At 55.7% G+C, this 19,801-nt stretch overlaps 1 protein-coding gene across 8 annotated transcripts in view; it reads left to right on the top strand.

The window, feature by feature from the left end:
* The first annotated feature begins 4,159 nt into the window (after window positions 1-4,159).
* Window positions 4,160-19,801, top strand: part of EPB41L1 (erythrocyte membrane protein band 4.1 like 1) — a 47,127-nt gene continuing 31,485 nt past the window's right edge. For all 8 annotated transcript variants that reach the window (XM_057424599.1, XM_057424602.1, XM_057424604.1 and 5 more), the window contains exon 1: window positions 4,160-4,209. The gene's annotated coding sequence lies outside the window, so the exon portion shown is untranslated. The remainder of the gene's footprint in view (window positions 4,210-19,801) is intronic.

Genomic DNA, 19,801 nt, shown 5'->3' on the forward strand with positions numbered 1-19,801 from the left:
TCCCTCTGCTCCTACTAACCCAGTGCTGGGGCCCTGCTCGCTGCCTGGCAGCAGAGCAGGGATGTGTGCTGGTATCCTTCCCTCAGTATCAGATGGAGAGGAAAACACAGGGTGGAGTCATCTCTGCACAAAGGAAATGTTGAGGTATCGTTTCTGCCTTCAGTGGATTGGGGAGAGATTAAACAGGATCTTAACACATTCACAGCCCCCTTCTCACCTCGTTTTCCTGTGAATCTGTTGCTGTCGTGGTATCTTTCAGAAGATAATTTTAGGTTTGCCTTCTCTCCCCCCAGCCCCCCTGCTCCTGCATCAGGCTTTTGAAGGGAAACACGTTTCTATGGGAGAACAGAATGAGCCATTTCACGAGACATTTTGTTATGGGCAGAAGGGCCGGGAAATCTGATTGTGCGTTTGAAATGACACATTCCCCTTTGTAACCAGCTAATCGGCCTTGCTGGGGTGAGAGCCAGCAGAAAGCCACCCTGCCCGGGCCAGGGGCAGGCAGATGCGTACCCTGACCGGCTGTGGGGTTTAAGGGGGAATGGACCAGCCCTTCGCATCCTCCTCCTGCCCATCCGCATGGGACCATCACCCAGGTGGGCAGGCGTGCAGGGCTGCAGTGCTGGGAGGGGTCCTGCAGGTTTTTCTCTTTAGTGATGCTGTTGGGGAAGCAGTACCCCTGTGTGTGAGAGGAGCAAGTGAACGTTCTAATGAGGTGCGCTGTTCATCTGGAGGAGCTCGTGCTGAGCGTGGGATGGCGCGGCACCTGACACAGCGTTGGGTCTCTGTTTTGCTGGCGATGAGAGGGAGGTGGCGGAGGTCTCGAAGCGGGTGAGCAGTGCTGTGTTAAGGCCTGAGGGGTGGTCATACAGCTGGGTCTGCTGCTTGCCGTGGGAAGGTGCAACGTTCGACAAAGAAACAAACTTTGGGGTGGGAAACCTCCAGTCTGCATTCTCAGCAGTGTTGCCTTTTAGATTTACTGCAGGTTCTGATGAAGGTACTGCAGAGTGAACGGTCCAGAACAAGAGAAACCTCCTTTGAGGTCTGATGTGGCTCTGGGTATACACATGCCTTGTGTATAGGGGCCATTACCTCTGCCGATTCACTGGGGCTCCTCTTCAGGGACCCAAAGAATGCTTTCTGGTGGTACAGCACGAGTAGATCTTTATTGGTCACCTTGGTCCCATGTGCTGTACATCTGTAAGAAATGCAGCTGCCTTTGGAGTGAGCAGTGGAAGTACCAGCCATGGACAGTTGGACACCGCTGCCCAGGCTGTGTTTTGGTGGCAGCTTCCACTGTTGGCGCTTCCGTGCTGCTGCAAGAGCCTTGGGGCTCAGTCCCACCTCGGCACAGTGTTGCTGGCTGTGGGCAGGGCAGCCTGGAAGGCCCATGGTGGTGTGGTCCATGGTCATCTCCTGCTGAGCGCTGCCTGGGCTGCTCCTTCTCGGTTGCCCAGAGCTGGTGTGATCCCAGGGCAGTGTGGAACCGTGCACAGCTGGACCTCTCCGTGCTTCACGCTCAGCTAAGCTGCCCTGGGGCTGCTGCACTGTCCTGCCCTGTTTATGTTCCTGCTCTGATGGGCATATGAAGGGGACAGAATGAATCCTCATCCCCTTCCTCACCCTTTATTGGACCCATCGGCATTTCTGCAACGCGCTGTCCTAGATCTGTGCGAGCTGGCCTCAGCACATGGCTCCCTCCTACCTAACCCCAGCCGGTGTTTGAGCCCGCAGCGGTGCCGGCTGGGATCAGCCCCTTTGCATGGACCATAGCCTTTGTCTGGCTGCTGTTGGTGTCCCAGCGCCAGCGCTCACGCTCGCCCTGCCGGGGTCAGGCGGGATGACTGCGATGACGATGTTGTGACAATGTGGGTCACTGTGGGATGTTTTCGAGCCCAGGGCACTGTCTGTGGCCGAGATGCTGTATGCACTGGCCCGGCGCCGGGGACAGCTGCGTGGCAGGAGATCGTGATGCAGTGTAGCATGGATTTTTGCTAGCGGCAATGTTATGGGGAGCTGCTTGTTTGTAGGCAGAAGTGAGCAGGGTTGGGGGAGGGTCTTGCTCCCAGTGTATTCTAAACCACTTCATTAATATGATACTAATTGATGCAATAGTTCAGATCCCAAAATGTCCATAGCTCAGAGCCTGTTGTGGTGCCGGCCGCCCTGATGAATGCAGCTTCACACAGCAGAAGATGGGAAGGAGGGATGGTCGGTGTGTGATGGAGAGCACAGGGCTTTGTTTGGCAGCATTAACACAGGCAGGCTGGGGTGCATTGAGTGTCACTGCCCTGCCTTTGGGGCAGTGAATGCATCCTCCCTCACTGGAGGAACGTGGTGCAGGCCTGGTGAGCCCCGGGTGCTGGTGTGATGCCCCTTCTTCTGCGCTGATGGAGAGCTGGCTGTGTCCTGCTGCTGGGAGAGGGCAGAGCCCTTCTCATGGGGCTCTTCCTCTCCTTTGGCTCATTAGCTTCTGGTCGGTGGCATCTGCCCGAGTAAGAGCATTGAACAGCAGCTGTCACACACTAGTGACATCCCTTGCTCCATGGGCAGCGCAGGCTCCGTGTGTGATTGGAAAATTGGGAAAATGCTATTTTGAGGTCTGGGAGAGCAGTGAGTCGTGCACAGGGGCATGTGTTTCGCTCCTGTGCTGAGCGCTGGGCACACAGGTGCCTATGGATGGAGGGACCTGGGGCTATGGGTGCAGCCAGTGCTGGTGCCACAGGGGTGCCCACATTGCATCCCAGCCCTGCCCCCTGTGCAGTGAGCAGTTGAGTGAGTAAAGCCAGTCTGCATGGTGGCTACAAAAGTCCCTGGTGGGCAGGGGTGTATACACAGTGCCAGTGCATGATGACATCCTGCTTGTGCTTCCTCTTGTGTGACAGTGGTACAGAGCTGGGATGGGACCACGCATGTGGCGGTGGCTGTGACTCCCTCCTCTTTCCATGTCCCTCATGCAAATCATTTGGGGGTGCAGTTTCTCCCTGTTCAAAGTTGATTCTGTTTCCTTGGAGGCACTGAAGCTCCCAGCCTTATTGCATCAGATTTTCTGCCCAGGCCACAGCATTGTGTCCTGTTCCTGTCTTGAAGGGAATTCTGGAGCCCCATAGCTGCCCAGCCAGGTATCAGTCACTCTGTGTCACCCTGCTGCTAGGGGACTCTGTCCAAATGGAAAGTGGAGCAGCTTTTGTGCCCGGAGCAAGCTCTTTGGAAAGCTGCTGTGGGTCAGCGTTGCTCAGGGCAGGCTGTGTCGTGCCATGCACAGCTGATGTTTGCTCAGAGAGTGACAGGTTTTTGCTGAATCCATGGGAGAGGTGGGTGCTTTGCATAGGTGGGTTATCCTGACTGCTTTGCTTCTGTGCTTAGGGGAGGATGGTCCTTGCCTATCGAAGATATGTTTGAAAAGCAATCCTTAGAAAAGCAGGTCTCTTGGTGTATTTGCTGCGCTGTGAGGCTGTGCTTCCTTCTTCGTGTAACTGCCCTGGTGAGCAGTTTTTCCTCCTCCATCAGATGCAGTTGTCATCTAAAAACAGGGCCCTTAAAATGCTGTTTCAGGGCTGGGGCTGTTCCTATTAAAACCACTGATTTACTCCTGGCGTGCCAGAGCTGCTGGTCACTCCATGGGTGAGTGAGCAGAGCTGGCTCCCATGGGTCCTGCATCACTGACCTGCATCTCTACCCGGGCAAAAGTCCTGCTGACCAGATGTTGGCCTTGGCAGGACCGCAGGGTCCGCACCGGTGAGCCAGGGGCACGGGTGACAATGGGGTGGCACAGATGGGCCTGAAAGGAGAAGCTGGGTGGTGCGAGCCGGGGCGGTATCCGTTTCCCTTGAGAGGTGTGTTGGTTCTGCGGCACTGCCTGTAGTAAATATTTGCTTTTATCACTCAGATGAGCAGAGCTGGCTCGCAGCGGGCAGGCTGCCTGCCTGGGAAGGTGCTGTTTTCACATCAGTCTTCCTGAGAGTAAAGCAGCATCTAATGTAATCTGGAGTTTACATTCTCCAGCAAGCAGCTTCGTATGGAGTCGATGCAGCGCTGGAGCCGTGCAGGCACCATCTTGTGATGAAGTGCCTGGCTGGCGTCCTTCCGTGCACTCGCCATCAGCTCTGGGAAGGGGTTTTATTCCTTTTGAGCCAAGTCTGATCTCTCCTCTTTGCAGGTTCTGAGCTGTGCCTGAGCGGAGCGCTGAGAGCAGCCCCTGGAAGCAGCGTGAGTTTAGCCTGAAAGCTTTTATTCTCCTTTCCAGATCCCACGTAAGGCTGAGTGGGTTGTGTAGCGTAGAAGGGGGCTGCTCAGCACGGGGCTGGTGCTGCAGGGAGGTTTGTCTGCCAGAAACCTTTGGTGGGATTGGAAATGTGGCCTGGAAATCACCAGCACACACAATGGGCTCTTTCTGGCTGTCTCTGTGTGCTGGGTTTTCCTAGTAAGGAGTAGGGCAACAGCCCCTTTGCCAGCAGAAAGGCTTCCCCAGTCTTTGCCCACTGAGGGAGCAGCTTTGGGATGTCGTGCTTAGCGCTGAGTTTCCGTGCTCTCTTTTGTGTGCAGGGTTTGAGGAAGATGATGTGTTTGCAAACCAGGCATTGTGTTTTCTTTGTGAGGATCTGAGCCCAGGGTGTAGATCCCTGGGCTTGCAGGGACTGGCCTGAGATGCATCCCCAGGAGGCTGGCACTGGCAAGCAGCTGGGAGTGAAGTTGGGAGAGGACAGCGATGGGTCTGAGCTGTGGAATTAAATGGCTGGGATGCCTGGAAGAGTGGAAAGCTTGTGGTGCAGGCCTTCTTGGAGACCCTTGGGGTTCCTCTGGCTGGGTGGGCTGCTTGGCTCTGGGGCACAGTGGGTTTGCATGGTGCTGTGCATGTGAAACCAGATGTGAGCTGCTGCTGCTTTTGCTCTCTGACCTGCAAGGACCTGGACAGAGAGCAATGCAGCAGTGCTACCCTCGCTCTGGGTCGTCATCTGAGCACTGGGGACAAGGAGCTCCATGGCTGCACTCCCCTGTCCTGGCTCTTTCCCAGTGACAGGAGCACGCAGCAGCGTGCACCGTGAGGCTCACTGCATCTGCACTGCTCCGCTGCCTGCAGGGGCTTGGCTCCTGCCCACACAAGGCAGAAGGTGCAGAGGTGGGCAGCGGATCCATGTCCTAGCTGGGGGCTGTGGTGGGCTGCTGTGATGCGTTCCTCAGGGCTAGAGGTGTCTTTATGAGTGGATTCTCACCAGCTGTGCAGCAAAATCACCCCTTCTGAAGGGCTCTTTGTGGGTCTGGAGGGATGCCAGCGCTTGTGTCTGGGGTGCATGTCTATAGAGAAAGCAAGGAGAATGACGGGGTGCCTTGTCCCATTTCTGGGTCGGTGGCCCAGGCCTCGGTGTCTTCGGTTTCATGATTCCCTCTTCCAGTTGTATCTGATGGGTTTGAGGAAGCCCTTACACAGCAGAGCTGCCGCGCGGCTGCGTGCTCCGGGCAGACCTGCCCAGCCATGTGCCTGTCGCCTGTGGGTCCCAGCTCCACGGCAAGTCTGAGCAAGCAAAGCCTTGCCAGCACAGCCCGTGCTGTGCTGCTCTGTGCCGAGGGAGGTGTCCCTGTGCTCCTGGTGGGGTTGGTGACAGCACAGGCATCATGCTGGTGCTGAGCTGCTCATCCCTCTCCGTTTCCACAGCTCCCTCACAGCTGATGTAATATCCCACCTCCTGGGTGTCACGAAGGGCTTGCTGCTGGGATTTGATAGGCAGGAAAGGATTATCTGCTTGGGAGCTTGCTCGAAGGAGGTGGTTGTCCGTCAGTTAGACTGGGTGATTGCTGTAGGTTCCTTCCAACTGAGCTACTCCATTCTGCTTGGAAGTGGTGCACAAGACCTGATTGTTGACTTAGGGAAAATAGCACTTTTTAGCTGCTGCTTTAGATCCCAGACAAATAAGGGCTAAACAAACATATAACACCCTAAATAAAAAGGCTCTTCTGGGGCTGCAGACCAGAGGATGATGACTGTAGGCAGAGAGCTTGGGCCTTACTTTGTAAGGAAAGAGAAGATGGGAGAAGGCAGGGCTGAGCCTGTGCCTGAGCTGGGCTCCCGGCAGAGCACCTGGATGTGGAACTGGTTTATTATAGAATCCCAGACTGGTTTGGGTTGAAGGGACCTTAAAGCTCATCCAGCTCCAACCCCTGCCATGGGCAGGGACCCCTTCCACTAGAGCAGCTGGCTCCAAGCCCCTGTGTCCAACCTGGCCTTGAACACTGCCAGGGATGGGGCAGCCACAGCTTCTCTGGGCACCCTGTGCCAGCACCTCAGCACCCTCACAGGGAAGAGCTTCTGCCTAAGAGCTCATCTCAGTCTCCCCTCTGTCAGGTTAAAGCCATTCCCCTTGGCCTGGCCCTAAAGCCCTGGTCCAAAGCCCCCTCCAGGTTTCTCATCAGCCTAGAGAGGGTGTTTAGTCCCGAAACTCTGCTCAGGCAGTTTCTAATAGCTGCAAAGCGCAGATGAGCGCAGAGCAGCTTCTGAGGCCAGTCCCAGCACTCTGGGCAGGATTAGCTCATTATAAGCATTAGCTCAGGATGCTGCAGGGATCATCCTTTGCCTGACAAACACTGTCAGTCTGTTTTACAGGGTAGCTGGGAAAATGAAGCTGTTCTTTCCTCCCTGCCCTTCACCCCATGCAGGCAGTGCCGCAGCCCCTGGCAATGTTGCTGTGGGGCAGGGGTTCACTTTCCTCTTGACTTGGGGCCCATCCTTACTGGGAGAGATGCCTTGGTCAATGAAGCTTGCTCTGTGCCACCCCAGCTGCTTTGGCCCGGGCTGAGCAAACAGGTTTGTGGTATGTGGCAATGCGTGCCCTGAAGGCTGCTGAGAGCTGCCAAGCTCCCTCAAACTCAGCTTGGGAAAGGCTGGCTTCTGCCCAAACACCCTGCTTGCTTTGGCTGGGACTTGGAGCCTCTTGTGCATCACATCTCAGTGTTAGGAGCTGGGCTTCCCCTGTGCTGCGTTAGAGCTGGAGTGAGCTGGGATGTCCCCATCTCTGACCCCCTCTGCCTGGCTGTTGAAGGCTTTTCTGCCCGGGAGCCAGGCTGGAGCTGTGATCTTGCCCTCCTCTGATGTACAGCTCTCTGCTTGGGTGGCAGGAGATGGGGCTTTCCTTGGAAGATGCAGCTTTGCTGCTCCGGTGGCAGGGAGCTCTGTTCCCATGTGATGTACCACCCTCACAGCTGCTTTTGGGTTGTGTGAAGGGCTGGGATGGGCTCCTGCCTTGCTAAACTGGTGATCCCACTGGGGCTGGGGGAAAGGAAGAGCTGTCTGTCCTCACATCCCTATGGAGGAGGACTTGCCACCCAAGACTGGTGTTTCAGCAGCTTTTGTGGCACAGCAGGACCCAAGGGATGTGGAGCTGTAGGCAGCATCGGAGCAGGCGTGCTGTGGGGTGGGATCTGCAGGATTTGCTCCCAAGGGTGCATGTGGAGGCTGGACCACGTGCAGGAGAGCTCCCAGCCCTGCCATGGGTATGCTCCAGGGCAGCGTCTTCCAGCTGATGGATGCTGGTGGTGACACCTCTGTGGGCTTCTCCCAGCCCAGCTTCCCCACAGCCCTTGCTGCTCTCCCCTTTATTCTGGGACAGAGGCTTTTGAGTTTCCTTTCTTGATTTTTGCTCCCTGTTCCTGAAGGGGTTAAACAGTGTTTGGGCCACTTCCCATCCTCAGCAGCTACAAGAGCAGGTTCTGAGAGCTGCTCAATGGAAGGCCATCAGCTTCTGTGGGGTATGATCTACTCCCCTCATTGCAGCTTGCCGGGCTCTCTGGGAAGGGCCAGTTCTTCATGGAGCTCTTTGTTGCCCTGGTCTTGACTTGTGTCCTTCCCCCCCTTGCAAAGAAGGCAGGACACTTGGTAGGGTGGTGGGAAAGCTGGCAGAGCACCAGAGGGACTTCTGTGTTTGATGAGGAGTTTTTGGAACCTTTAAGGCCACCAAAGGTGCTGGATGTAGAGTGAGGTTGGGTTTCCTTGCCAGTGGTGTCCCCTGGAGGATGCTAATCCTGCTCCCATGTACCTGTAATGGTCCAGGCCATTCGAGGTAGCTGGCACTGAGATGGTGTCCGTTGCCCAGTAAACCCCATGGCAGTCAGTGGTGGCTGGCAGGGTGAGCAGGAGTGCTCCCTGTGTCCCTGGAGTGATGCTTCTTGTTCCTCGACACAGAGTTATGTTTTAATGGTGAATTTTGGACAGAAATGGCAACAGGGCAGGGAAAAGAGAAAGCTGCTGTAATCCTGCTATGGATTCAGCATGGCTTTTGCTGCACAAGACCACTCAGCTGCATCAGAAGTCGCTGGTACCCAGGTTGCCGGGGAGACGGAGACGTTCAGGCGTGGCGGGTGCCGTGGCCATGCTGGGCAGATTGTCATCCCCCTTTTGCTGCCACCAGTGATGGCCCCAGCGGCTGTCCCTGATGCTGTTGCTGAGCAGTGTGTGTGTGCTGCCTCATCCTGAGAGGTGCTGGTGATGGAGCCCCCACCCCAGCAGCTGTGGCTGCACTGATGCTCTGGTTTGATGCACGGGAGGCTGGGGAGAGCTGGATGAATGGGGGTGCTTCTGGCATGGGTCAGGGGCCCACGCTCCAGAGCCATCTCCATATGGGTCCCTTGTGCTGGCCACAGTGGGGTGATGCTGGTGGGGGTGAGAGGCTGTTCTGGGGTGGGAGATGGCCTTGGTGCCACTCAGCTCGTCCACCTGAGAGATGGAGAGCCCCATCTCTTGGAAAGGCTGCACCTCTCCTCTTCTAGAAAGGCTCCCGCCATGGGCCACTTTCAGGTCCCTGAGTAGTGACCAGGGATGGGCGAGCAGAGACACGTGGTGCTGTGCCAACCTGGGGTAGTTGCAGTGTGTTGGTGCTCTGCCAGGGCTGTGTTTAGCTGGGAGGGCAGGAGCTGTGCCAGCCTGTGCCCAGGTTTGCTTGGCACAAGTTGTTTGCTGGGGAGTGCCGCCACCTCTGCCAGCCACTTGTATATAGAACCTCCCATAAACACCCAGCTCCCTTGGGTTGCGTTGCAGTGGAACCAGCTCAGCTGCAGTGATGGGGTCCCTGCTGCAGCACCCTCCTGTGCTGGGAGCCATTCTGTGCCCAAGGTGCCTGGGTTAGGACCTTCCTCTCTGAGCACCAGAGCAGGAGGTGCTGGTGGTTATCTCAAGCTCTGCCCATGGCTGTGATGGGGAGGAAAGGCATCATTCAGGTTTACTTTTTCCCCCGTTTATTTTGCTTCATTTTTTTTTAATAGAAACTTCTCCAGCCCTTCCTTCTGCTGTCATTTAATTGTCCAAGTTCCCTGAATACCCGTCACCTGCCTGGGGGTAGAATTTGAGACACATGAAAGCTAGCTGAGCTTCTGCAGGCACTGAGCATACATCCTCTGGGAGCTGGGGAGAGATTAAACAGCCGAGAAAAACAAGTGCTCAGGATTGTCCAAGAGGTAAAATGGAAGGGCTGGGGGAGAACAAGGGAAAACCAGCAGTGTTTGCTTGCCAGAAGATGTCTGCTTTGTGCCTGGGGTGGTGGGTCCCTTATGGCAAGGCCTGGAGGATGCTGAGTGGGAGTGCACCAGACTGGAGCAGTTCTGCAGTGAGAGCTGGGGTCTCCATGCATCTCTTTCAGTTTTGATCCTGGCATGGGTTTGTAGAGCTGTTCATCAGGATTATATCTGTGTGTCATGTAAATGACTCTGATTCCTGTCACCCCTTTGGCAGGGTTGGCATCTTCTTGGTTGGAAGTGAAGGATTGGTGGCAGGGATGCAGAAGGCTTAAAATGAAGTGGCAAACGTGGTGTCATACCTGGGCTGGATTCATACATAGGGTCTGTGGGAAGATGTGAGTCTGGGCAGCGGGAGCACGCATGCAGCCACCCAGCACCCTGTATGCAGTGGGGTGTTGCTGCCTGCGACTGGCAGAGACCTGCCTGGACCTGAGGGGTAAATCACACTTCAACTTGGCAGCTGGAGAGGGAGGAAAATAAAGGCAGTTTAAGCTTTGTATTTAGGAACAATACAAAGCAAATCGGATAAATACACAGGGCCTTTGCCTCCTGCGGTGCTGGCACCCAGTGCCAAGCTGCAAGGAGGCTCTTACTGCGGGGTTGAAAGCTTGGGAAGCCCCTTAGCATTCTTAACGAGAGGTTGGGGCAATGTGCTTGTGGTTGCATTGATTTCTCGCAGCACTGATGATTAATCAGATTTTCAGGTGCCAAGTCAAAGGAAAAGCTTGGTTTGCTCTCCAGCTCTGACCCATGAGAGGTCAGACCTTTGCTACAGACACCGGTGCTGGGGATAGTTTAAGGAAGCCCCAGAAGGTCTATTTTCCAGTCTTGATTTTCCATGTTAATAGCAATTTCCTGCTCCTCTTGCCAGACAGCTAATCTGTCCTCACTCAGAGGTGAGATGAACAGCAGCATAAATTGCAGGCACTGTCCAAAAAGAACAGTCTCTTCCTTGAGCTACAGCTCCTGCCTGTTTCACTTATTGATCTGCTGCTTTTCTTGCTGTGAACTTGTGCATTTTCTTCCTTGCAAAGGAATTTTGGGCTGTTTGGAGGGGATTTTCACAAGTACATTGGCCTCTATCAGTTGGGAAGCAATAGTGATGCCGAGGCTTGTTATTTGCCTGTTGCAGCTTGGGGACTTGCTAGGAAGGACGCAAGCTGTGAACAATGATGCTGACCAGAGCACAGAGGGGCTCAGACGCATCAGTGTCCCTGGAAAAGGAGGTTGTGTGGTGCTGTGGGAGATGCATGTGCCTGGTCAACTGGGCTGGCTGCTTGAGATGAGCTCAGACAGCATGAAGTGGTTTCCATTGTCCTTTCCCTTCCATTTATAGATGCTTCTCCTTAGCAACTATTAGCTTCTGGAGGCAGCAGCTGGATTTGGGGTGGGAGGTCTGCCTCACCTAGAAGCTGTTCCCTTTCCTGTAGGCAGGGCTGGGGGCTGAGATGTGCGGGCTGATGGGATGCAGGGACAGATTGCAGCAGAGCACATCCCCAGCACAGCCAGACCCCGGTGCTTCAGCAGGAAGAGGGAAGCTGGTGGATACCAGGAGGAGGTCTCTGGTGTCACCTCTGCTGCCAGAGCCTTGCAGCAGAGCTGGTGCTGCTTGCAGGGACGTACAGATGAGGTGGCTCCTGCGGGATGCTGGTCGCTAAGCAACCGGCAGAGGTGGAGCTTGGGTACCATCCCCTGCGCCGCTGCCTGTCTGCACTGGCATTGCCCACATCCTCCCCAGGCAGTGCAGTGGGAGGTCCTGCTGCCCTGCTGGCTGCACCACGCTGTCCTGGGCACCCCAGGGTGAACCCTGATTTGGGGTTCCTCTGCCCAAGATCAGTGGCACCCTCACCCTGGGGAAGGAGGTTGTCTTGAAGCTCTGTTGATCCTTTTGTTTGGGGCTTCCACTTCAGTGCTGCTTCCCTACCTGGTTCTGCACTAAAAGCAGGGCAAGAAGTGGAGAGCCCCAAGGCTCCTGCTCCCTGTGGCTGGGCCAGGGGCTGTGGATGCAGGGTGAAATGGCTGTGGAACACTGTGATAGCATATTTCCCCCCTGGGACAGTTGTGCCAATAGAGCCTAGGTGCCTTCGATTTGCTTCAGGTGGTGGTTGTGCTGAGACAGGGGTAGTCAGGGTGGTATGGGAAGGCTGGGCATGCAGAAGAGTTTGGGGAGGTGTTGATGTCTGCACTGCACAGATGTCCTTACTCAAGACTGTCCCTTAGGGCAGCTGCAGCCCTGCCTGGGTTGGTTGTGGCCATGGGTCTCTTTTCTTTATGACCTTCCCCAGGCTGGGTGTTTGCAAGGTGCTTGGAAAGTCTTTGGATCAAATGACATCCCGCAGCATGGGATGGAGCTGTGCCGATGTCTGCTGACGGATGGGGAGGTTGCTCTGGGTGGTGGCTTAAACCCTTCAGTGCATCCACAAGGCTGGTTCACCATGTGCCATCACACTGGAGGATGTTGTGTGCTGAGTGTTAAGCAACCCGCTTTCTTCCCCGCCCTCTCTTGTAATATTCCAGCCTGCAGCCAGTGCTTCTTGCTGGACCTTTCCTGGAAGAGCTGAATGCCCTGGGCGCACCAGGGTATCATAAATGTCCTGTCTCCCCACTCTTGGTGTGCTCTGAACAATGCGGACAGCACAAGCACACCTTTTAAAAGGTATGTGTTAGCCTGGAAGAGGCACATTCCTGCTTTACAGGGCTGCCTGAAGTGACAGAGGGGCACGCTGGCACCCTTTGGATTTGCAAGAAGCTTTAATGACCTTCCACACCCCACTGGGCTCTTTCCTGGAGCAGTGGCAGGCTGTGGTAGTTGATGTGGTGCTGGGTTGCTGGTGGCTGTGTGGTTTCTGGATCCTGGTTTGCTGTGGGATCCCGCTCTCTGGGAGCAGCAGCAGTGGCTCTGCCTGAGAGCAGGGGATGGTTTTTAGGGGATGGTGGCAGTGGGCATTTCTGCTTGTGCTATCGAGTGGCTGTTGCCAGGGGCAAGGAGCTAAACTGTGAAGGAGCCAGGCTCTGGAACAGCATCGGTATCCCCAGAGGCTGCTGGACTGTGGGGCTGCTACCCAGGCTGGGCATGGACGAGGGCACTTGGCTTTTGGAGAGGAAAACGGGTGAGACTGGAAGGCCCTTTGGTTGTCAAGGAATGCAAAGAGGTCTCAGAGCGCTAAGCTGGAAGGCCATGGTCTGCCAGGATGACAATGATCTGTTCGTGCTCCTGTGGACCTTCCGGAGCAGGGAGAGCAGACCAGGAGATGAGGGGTGGCTGGGGCTGCAGACTGCACCAGCTCTTTCATCTCACTGATGGGTGCTGTCTGGGCTGCACTTTCATCTGGAGAAGCACAGGGTGTTTTTGCAAGGGCTGAACCACTGCGCTCCTGACCCCACTGGTTGAGAGGAGATCATCGTTTGCGCATTAATGCCGTTGTGGGGAAGGTGTTTCTTGGCTTCCCAAGCTGTTTGCTGTGAGGGGTCACAGCAATTTACTCCTGAGCTTATTTATTCAGCTGGGAGGTGTCACTCAAAAGGGTGGCAGTGAAACCTTGCTTAAAATGGCCCGAAGTTGCTCAGGTCTTGCAAAACAACCGTGTGCGTGGTGGGAGCAGGGAGGAGGATGTGCTGCTTCTGCATCCTGGAGGACGAGGCGCCTTGGCCCCATTCCCACTGGGTTTGCAGTAGAGGTCATGCTCCTCTTCCCTGGGTTTTCCTAGTGCCAAAATGACTGGGGCCAAAGCATGGATGGAGCAAGCAGAAGGAGGGTTTGGACTCTGGAGACAGACTCTGACCTGGCTGCTCTCAACGCTGGCAGCTAAGCTGTAAGCTGGAGGGGGTGGTGAGTTGCTATTGCTGCCTAACTCAAAGCTGACTTAGGGGACAGCCCTGCCCTTTCCCTGTGAACTCGGTGGCTTCTTAACTTTGCTTTGTTTTGTTTTGTTTCCTCCCTAACTTTCTCATGATGCATTTTTGATGTACAACATGATGCCGCAGGGAAGCTGAGCCTGGCTTACAGAGTACAGTTTGCTGAAGTACTCGGGCTGCTTTATTAACCCTGGAGCAGGGGGATGCCACCACAGGCAGCAGGTCGCTGCCCATCTCCCGAAGGTGATACCAGAGGAGGACAGTGAGGTTTGTGGCAGGGGAGGCGCTTTCCTGCCTGTCATTTGTGTTTGCACAAGGCCAGCATCCTGCTCCGGGGTCAGATGCCTCTGCGCTGCCTGGCTCGCACATGATGAGCGAGCAGATGTCTGGGCTCTTGGCAACTGCTGACATAATATAAATGCATAATTGCCCAAACACAGATTCAACACGTGTCAATTAGGTCTGTGCTTGCTGCAGAAGAGCAGCTTTGCCAGCCCCAGTCAGAGAGGTGGGAGAGCCCCATGCTCCTCCTGCGTGGTGGATGCCAAAGCTTGTGGAGGTGTTGCGCAGGATCACTGCCCTCCCATGAGCGTGCTGCCATGGGATTATCTCATCCTTGCTGCCCTTACTCTAATAGTTTCCCTCACTCAATTCATTGCTTGGCAGCTCCAGCCTGGCCATTGGGCACCCTGTCGATGAAGAGCCACCATCCACTTCTCATCATGGTGCTCGTGGCTGCTTCAGCCCTGGGTTTGACTCCTTTTTCCCAGCTCACCGTCCCTCAGGAGCTCCAGGTCAGATCAGTGGTTACAGAGCATGCCAGCTCAACAGCCCAGACTTGCCAGGCTGGCTTGGGGCTGGAAAGAAACCACCTCTCCTGACAAAGGTGTCTGTAGTAGCCATCAAAGCCCTACACTGGTTTAAGGTGCATTGGTAGAGCAGGCTTGGGCCTGTCTTCAGGAAGAGACTGGTCCAGACAGCCTTGATGAACCCTTCCTGCCTTGTTGGCAGGCAGGCTCTGAGGTAGACCTGTCCTCTGCTGGAGGAGCTGACGTGTCCCTGCAGTCACTGGAGCAGCCTCCTGTGGTTACTTGGTGGTGATGTTCTCCATCACCAGGTGAAACCTCTGCCCTTCCCTACCTGAAGGCAGGAGCTGTGGCATAGCTGGGTCCTCCTGATGATGTGCTGTTGTGTGGTGGGTCAGCCTTGGTCTGGTTAACAGGACAAGGCAGCAGAGCTCAGTTGGACCGGTGTGAGATCTGGTCCAGAGGGAGGCATCTGAGGTGAAGAGGGAATGCTCATCCTATCCTTCATGCTCTGGTTTGACCTTCATGAGCTCATAGCATCCTGCCAGGCAGGAGAGCATTGTGCTATGTTGGTCTGACGTCTCCCTTCTAAATGCTCTTGGCTATTGGGTGGGAGTGAGGCTTGGAGGTGATGGGAAAAGGGTGAGGGATGGCAGTGTGGCTGTGAGACCACAAGTGGTTGCGGTGATTTGGATGGGTGTATGGTGCAGGGCTTGTGGGTGGATGGAGGGACGATGCCTGCAGGCACCTCATGGCTGCAGGGAGGTGCTGGATGAAGGGGGTGGTAGCAGCAGGGGATGGAGGAGCCATAAAACTTCCCCCAGCACCCCAGTGTCCTGCTGCTTCGGCAGTAATTGAGTCCTGCCATGCAGGGAGCCTGTGGGATGCGGTGTCCATGCTCTTGTGCTTTTGTCCTGCCTTTGTGTGCATATTGAAGTGCTGGCTGGGCAGAGGAGCCGCATCATTGGGAATTAGAGGATGCCTTTGGTGTGAGGCAGAGGTGGAACTACTTTACTGTAAATGGGGAACATCAGAAGAGATGTGGTAGTCTGGAAAAGGACTTGGATGCTAGGACATCCATCTGTGTGACTGATCGGAGGGACAGAGAGAAAATAATGGCACATGAAGTGGGAACATAGAGACAGGGCTTGACACAAGTGAGCAGGCATGAGGAGTTCTGAGAGCTGTGGTTACACACCCGACTGCAAATCTCAGTGCTGCGATTGCAAAGCTTTGCTGTCCTGGCTAACGGGGATCTGCAGGAGCCAGGCAGAGGTGAGAAGCGAACCCCAAGGTCCATCCAGCTACAGACAGCAAGCGCACGTGGACCCTTATGGCACAGCCAAGATGGCAGGAGGAGAAACCAAATGCTTTCAGTTTGGACACAGCACTGCTCGGTGTCAGCCCACCGATGCCTCTGCTGGCCCTTTCCTAAGGGTTGAGCAGAGAGGAGCTCCAGGGGCTGGTGCTGCAGGGACCTCCCTGGGCTGTCTGCCTTGGCTCAGTGGCTCTGTAGACCTGCTGCCCTCTGAGGGTCTACAGAACCTCTGGGAAGGATCAAGGCTGGAACCTGATGGGGCTGAGAAGGCGCTTTCCCAGGTCCTACTGGTTGAATGGTGCCCACAGAAGGATGATGTCCCTGAGTGAGCTTCTTCCATGCAGGGCTGGGCTGATGTTGGCACCAGCTCTCTGTGGGGCTGCTCCCATAGAGGGGTCACAGCGGCCTGGGATGGTGGCAAGCTGCACAGCTTGAAACAGGAGCTCTGCCCTGGCTCATCGGGACAGTGACAACCACAGCCTTAGAACTACAGGGAAGGAGGCTGGATGAAATGCCAGAGAATACCTCTCTCATGTGATGAGGATAAAGCCCTGGTGCAGATGTGGTGCAGGGAGAGGAGTTTCCACCACTGAAGTCTATTAAAAGCTCATACGGGCCAGTCTGGATGGAGCTGCTCCCTGCGATGAGCCGAGTGGGATTAAATGACTTCCTGAAGCATCATCTCCCTGCTGCAGCGGAGGCTGCTGCAGCCTCCCTGGGGCTTGCAGAGGCGGGCTGGGGGCCTGGAGGAGAGGGTTGTTGGGAGCGAGCGCGCAGGAGGCTGCGGGGACCGGGGCTCCCGCGTCAGCCGCATCCGGAGCCTCACCTCTGAGTCAGCGTTTCGCTGGCGATGAATCACAGCGGTGCTGCAAGACACGGCTGCTGCAGGGCTGGAATTAATTGTCTGGAAGGAGGGCAGCGCCACAGGAGGGAGAGAAGTTGTTTTCCCTCATCTTATCAGCGTTTCCCAAGCCTGGCTGGGAGGTTCACCGCTGGAGAGAGATGTGCTTTGCCTGCAAAGGGAGCTCCACCTTTTGGTCCCCTCCCTGGCAACGCCTGGGGCAAAGGGTTTGGTGAGCTGATAGCATCCAGCCATGCTTGTCCTGACCCTCTGCCTGGCTGGAGCTGCTTTGGTCACTGGCAGCCTCTCTGCCCTCCGGTGACCCAGCAGGGAGGATGTGATGACCTCCCTCTCCCCCCATGGGGAGGTACCTCTGGGTCCTGCCAACCTCACTGCAGGGCTCCTTGAATCCATAATTCAGGTTAAAAGTGGGGTCACCTGCTGCCCTTCTCCTGGTGGAGAGCAGGTGACCCCCAGCTCATGCAAATCCATTGCAGCACAAAGGTAAATTCATTGAGCCAACATGAGGGTGATGGACAAGCTCCACTGTCACACTTCAAAAACGTTATGAATGTCCTTTCTGGACTCGGATACCCTCAACCTCAGATGTGAATTGTCAGAACTGCCCGCAGGTGTGATCCTCTTCAGAGGCTTGGCCCTGTCCTCAATGCTTTTGCTCACAGCTGGGTTGGAGGCTGAGTACTGCATCCTCAGTGCATGCATGTCCAGGTCGGTGCTTTCCAGCCTCTTCTTGTGAATGATTTTTTGCAGACCAGGCCCCCTGCAGCAAGCTGGAGCCTGGTGATGGGTTTATTTTAGTTCCATTTTCCAAGTCATTGAGGAGTTTTCTGTTTGCTCCTGCTTTGTGTGTCCGGAGTGTCCGGGCACTCAGATACCAAAGGACGGATTCTCCCCAGCTCTGCAGGGAGACAAATGCTGTTGCTGCAGATATGTCTTGAAGTGAGACTAGTGAAGTATTTTCTTAGTGAGGCAGGTAACAAAGGTTGTTCAAGGCCATGAACCTCTTGCCATCTGTCTCCACCAAGCAACCATTAGAGGGCTGCTTTCTGCGATGAGCTGCCTGATGGGGTCCTTCCCAGCACATGTAACCCAGGCTCCTTGTTGCTCTTTCTAGCTCCTGCTCAGCCCTGTGACTTCTTCAAGCTCCTTTGACACCTCCTTGGTCCTTTTGCATATCTGTAAAATGCCTCAGAGCATGGAAATTTCCAGGTGATGGTTTACCCTGCGGCAGCTGGGATCCAGCTATGCTGCACTTATGGTTTAGGGACTCGGGTGCAGGAGCAGGCACTGCAGTGCTGGTTGCTCTGGGCACAGCTGGGGACCAGCACCATGGTGGCTTTGGGACTTGGACCTTCTGAAGTAATGGTGCATGGTGTGTGTGCACAGTGAAGATGCTGCATTAATGTGTATAATGCGTGCATTATGTATGAATGGTGAATGTAAAACAGGCAGGGAAAGCAGCCTGGGCAGAGCTAACTGCTGCTGAACGACAAGCAGTGCAGGGATAAAGGATATAAGGCAGGAGGGCATCGGAGTAAATCTGTTCCTGAGAGCTGGTTGTCTGGTGTGTGGGGTGAAGCCGGGGCAGGGCTGGAGGGAGATGGCATCCCAGCTCCCGGGGGATGTGATGGGGAGCGGATGGCAGAGGAGAGGGGGCCAGGAGCATGTGGGGCTCATCAAGGGAGACATGGAGCAGCGCAGGGGCTCGGTCAGCTCCGCTTCTGCTCCTCCAGGCTTGGTAGCATGGCCTGACCCTTCCCTTTCCCCTCCATGGGGCTTGGGGAGGGCTGTGGGTCCCTTTTCTCCTTGCCCTTGAAGCTTACCCTATGCAGCTGAGTCCTGCTCTGGTGAAGTGGGGTGCTTCCCGCAGTGGGTACAGTGTGCCCAGTGCTCCGGGGTGGCAGGACCCTGGTGCAGGTAGCACTAGTGGGGTCCTGGGGCAGGACCGAGATGCCTTCTCCTCGGCACCATTTCTCCCCCGCAATAGCCCCAGATCTGCCCATGCAGCCTCAAGTCCCCGCTGTGTCCCCCAGCATCCCATGGTGTCCTCTATATGGAAGGTCAGTGCTGGTAAGGGAAATGAGGGAAGCCCGCGTGCTGCGTCCTGCCCCGCTGCGCCTGGACTTGCCTTTTCTTCTCACACCCTCTTATCCCTCTTCTGTCCCTTTCAGCCTTTAAAACATTTATCTTTGATAACTGCCTGCGAGCCTTGAACACCTCCAAGGCTTCAGAGCGCCCTTGCCTTGGAAGATGCTAAAAAGCTCTTTTCTCCTGTTCCTGGGCACCTGCAGGGGGTGTGTGTCCTTCTCTGCAGGAGCCTGGAAGCTGCTGCATTGTGGGGTCCAAGGGTGGATATTCTTGTGCATTGGAGGGGGTTCTTCCCCTTCTCACTTCCTGCTCCTTGTTGGAGCTGTGGGTCTTCACTATCAGACAGGCTGCTCCCTGGTGTGCTCCTGCCCCTGCTGTCCCAGCAGAACTGGCTTCATCACTGGAATGTTGACCCCGAGATGGGCAGGTATGGGCTGCATGTGCTCTTGTTATTTAGTCCGATTCAGTGATGCTCTGGGGGTTCTTGGGGTCCTGATCCTGCTTCAGTCTGTTGTCACTGGTGGGGATGTGGTTCATGGCTGCACAGCCACAGGGGTGCCGTTGCTCCCCATTCCTGGACATACATTCCTTGTGGTTGACGATTCAGTGAGATCCTTGATAGGGTGCAGTGCAAGCACTAGTAGCGCAGGGACCAGCAGGACCCCATTTGAAACCTGTTGCTGTTCAGGTCTCCCCAGTGCATCACATCTCACCAGTGGCAGGTTTTGGAGGCAGGGGGAAGAGCATTTCCACAGGCTCCTGCTGCCGCCCTCCTGCTTTGGGCAGTGCTCTCGGGGTCAGGGAGCTTGGCTGAGGCACAGGGGCTGTGCACAACGTGATGAATGAGGTTTTTCCCATCGCACGTCAGGTCCAGCCTGAGGCACGGCTCGGGTCTCGGGGTCTTTGTCTGCCACAATCTCTTTTCCGCCCTCCTTTTCCTGTCTGTGTTTTGTCTCCTCTCTCAGCTCTGGGCTGACTCTTCCCTCTGCTTGCTGACACTTCCCTCCTCCTCCTTATTCCTGCAGCTGCTCCAGACAAGGAGGTTTTGCAGTTGTGGGTGCTCACAGACGGGTGATACCAGCCCTGACTGCAGTGGGAGAGGTGCAGAGCAGCAGAGAGCTGGTGGCCCCCAACCCCACACCTCCTGGGACAAGGAGGGGGTTCAAGCTGGAGATGCCATTGAGAATGCTGAGGCTGCCCTGGCTGAGACCCCCTTGCCAGCGGGGTTTTCTCCCTCTGAATCCAGCACAGCCAGGCTCAGTGTGGTTGGACCATGCAGTGGGTGCCTCCTGATGGCAGGAGCCTGTCAGAACTCTGCCAGCAAACACCAGACTTTGCTTGGCTTGTGCTGCTTCTCCTGGGGCTCCCAAT

The sequence above is a fragment of the Pezoporus wallicus genome, unplaced genomic scaffold (genome assembly GCF_028554395.1).
Source record: "Pezoporus wallicus isolate ANWC-B61680 ecotype Strahan unplaced genomic scaffold, APGP_CSIRO_Pwel_v1 contig_11996, whole genome shotgun sequence".
Lineage (NCBI taxonomy): Eukaryota > Metazoa > Chordata > Aves > Psittaciformes > Psittacidae > Pezoporus > Pezoporus wallicus.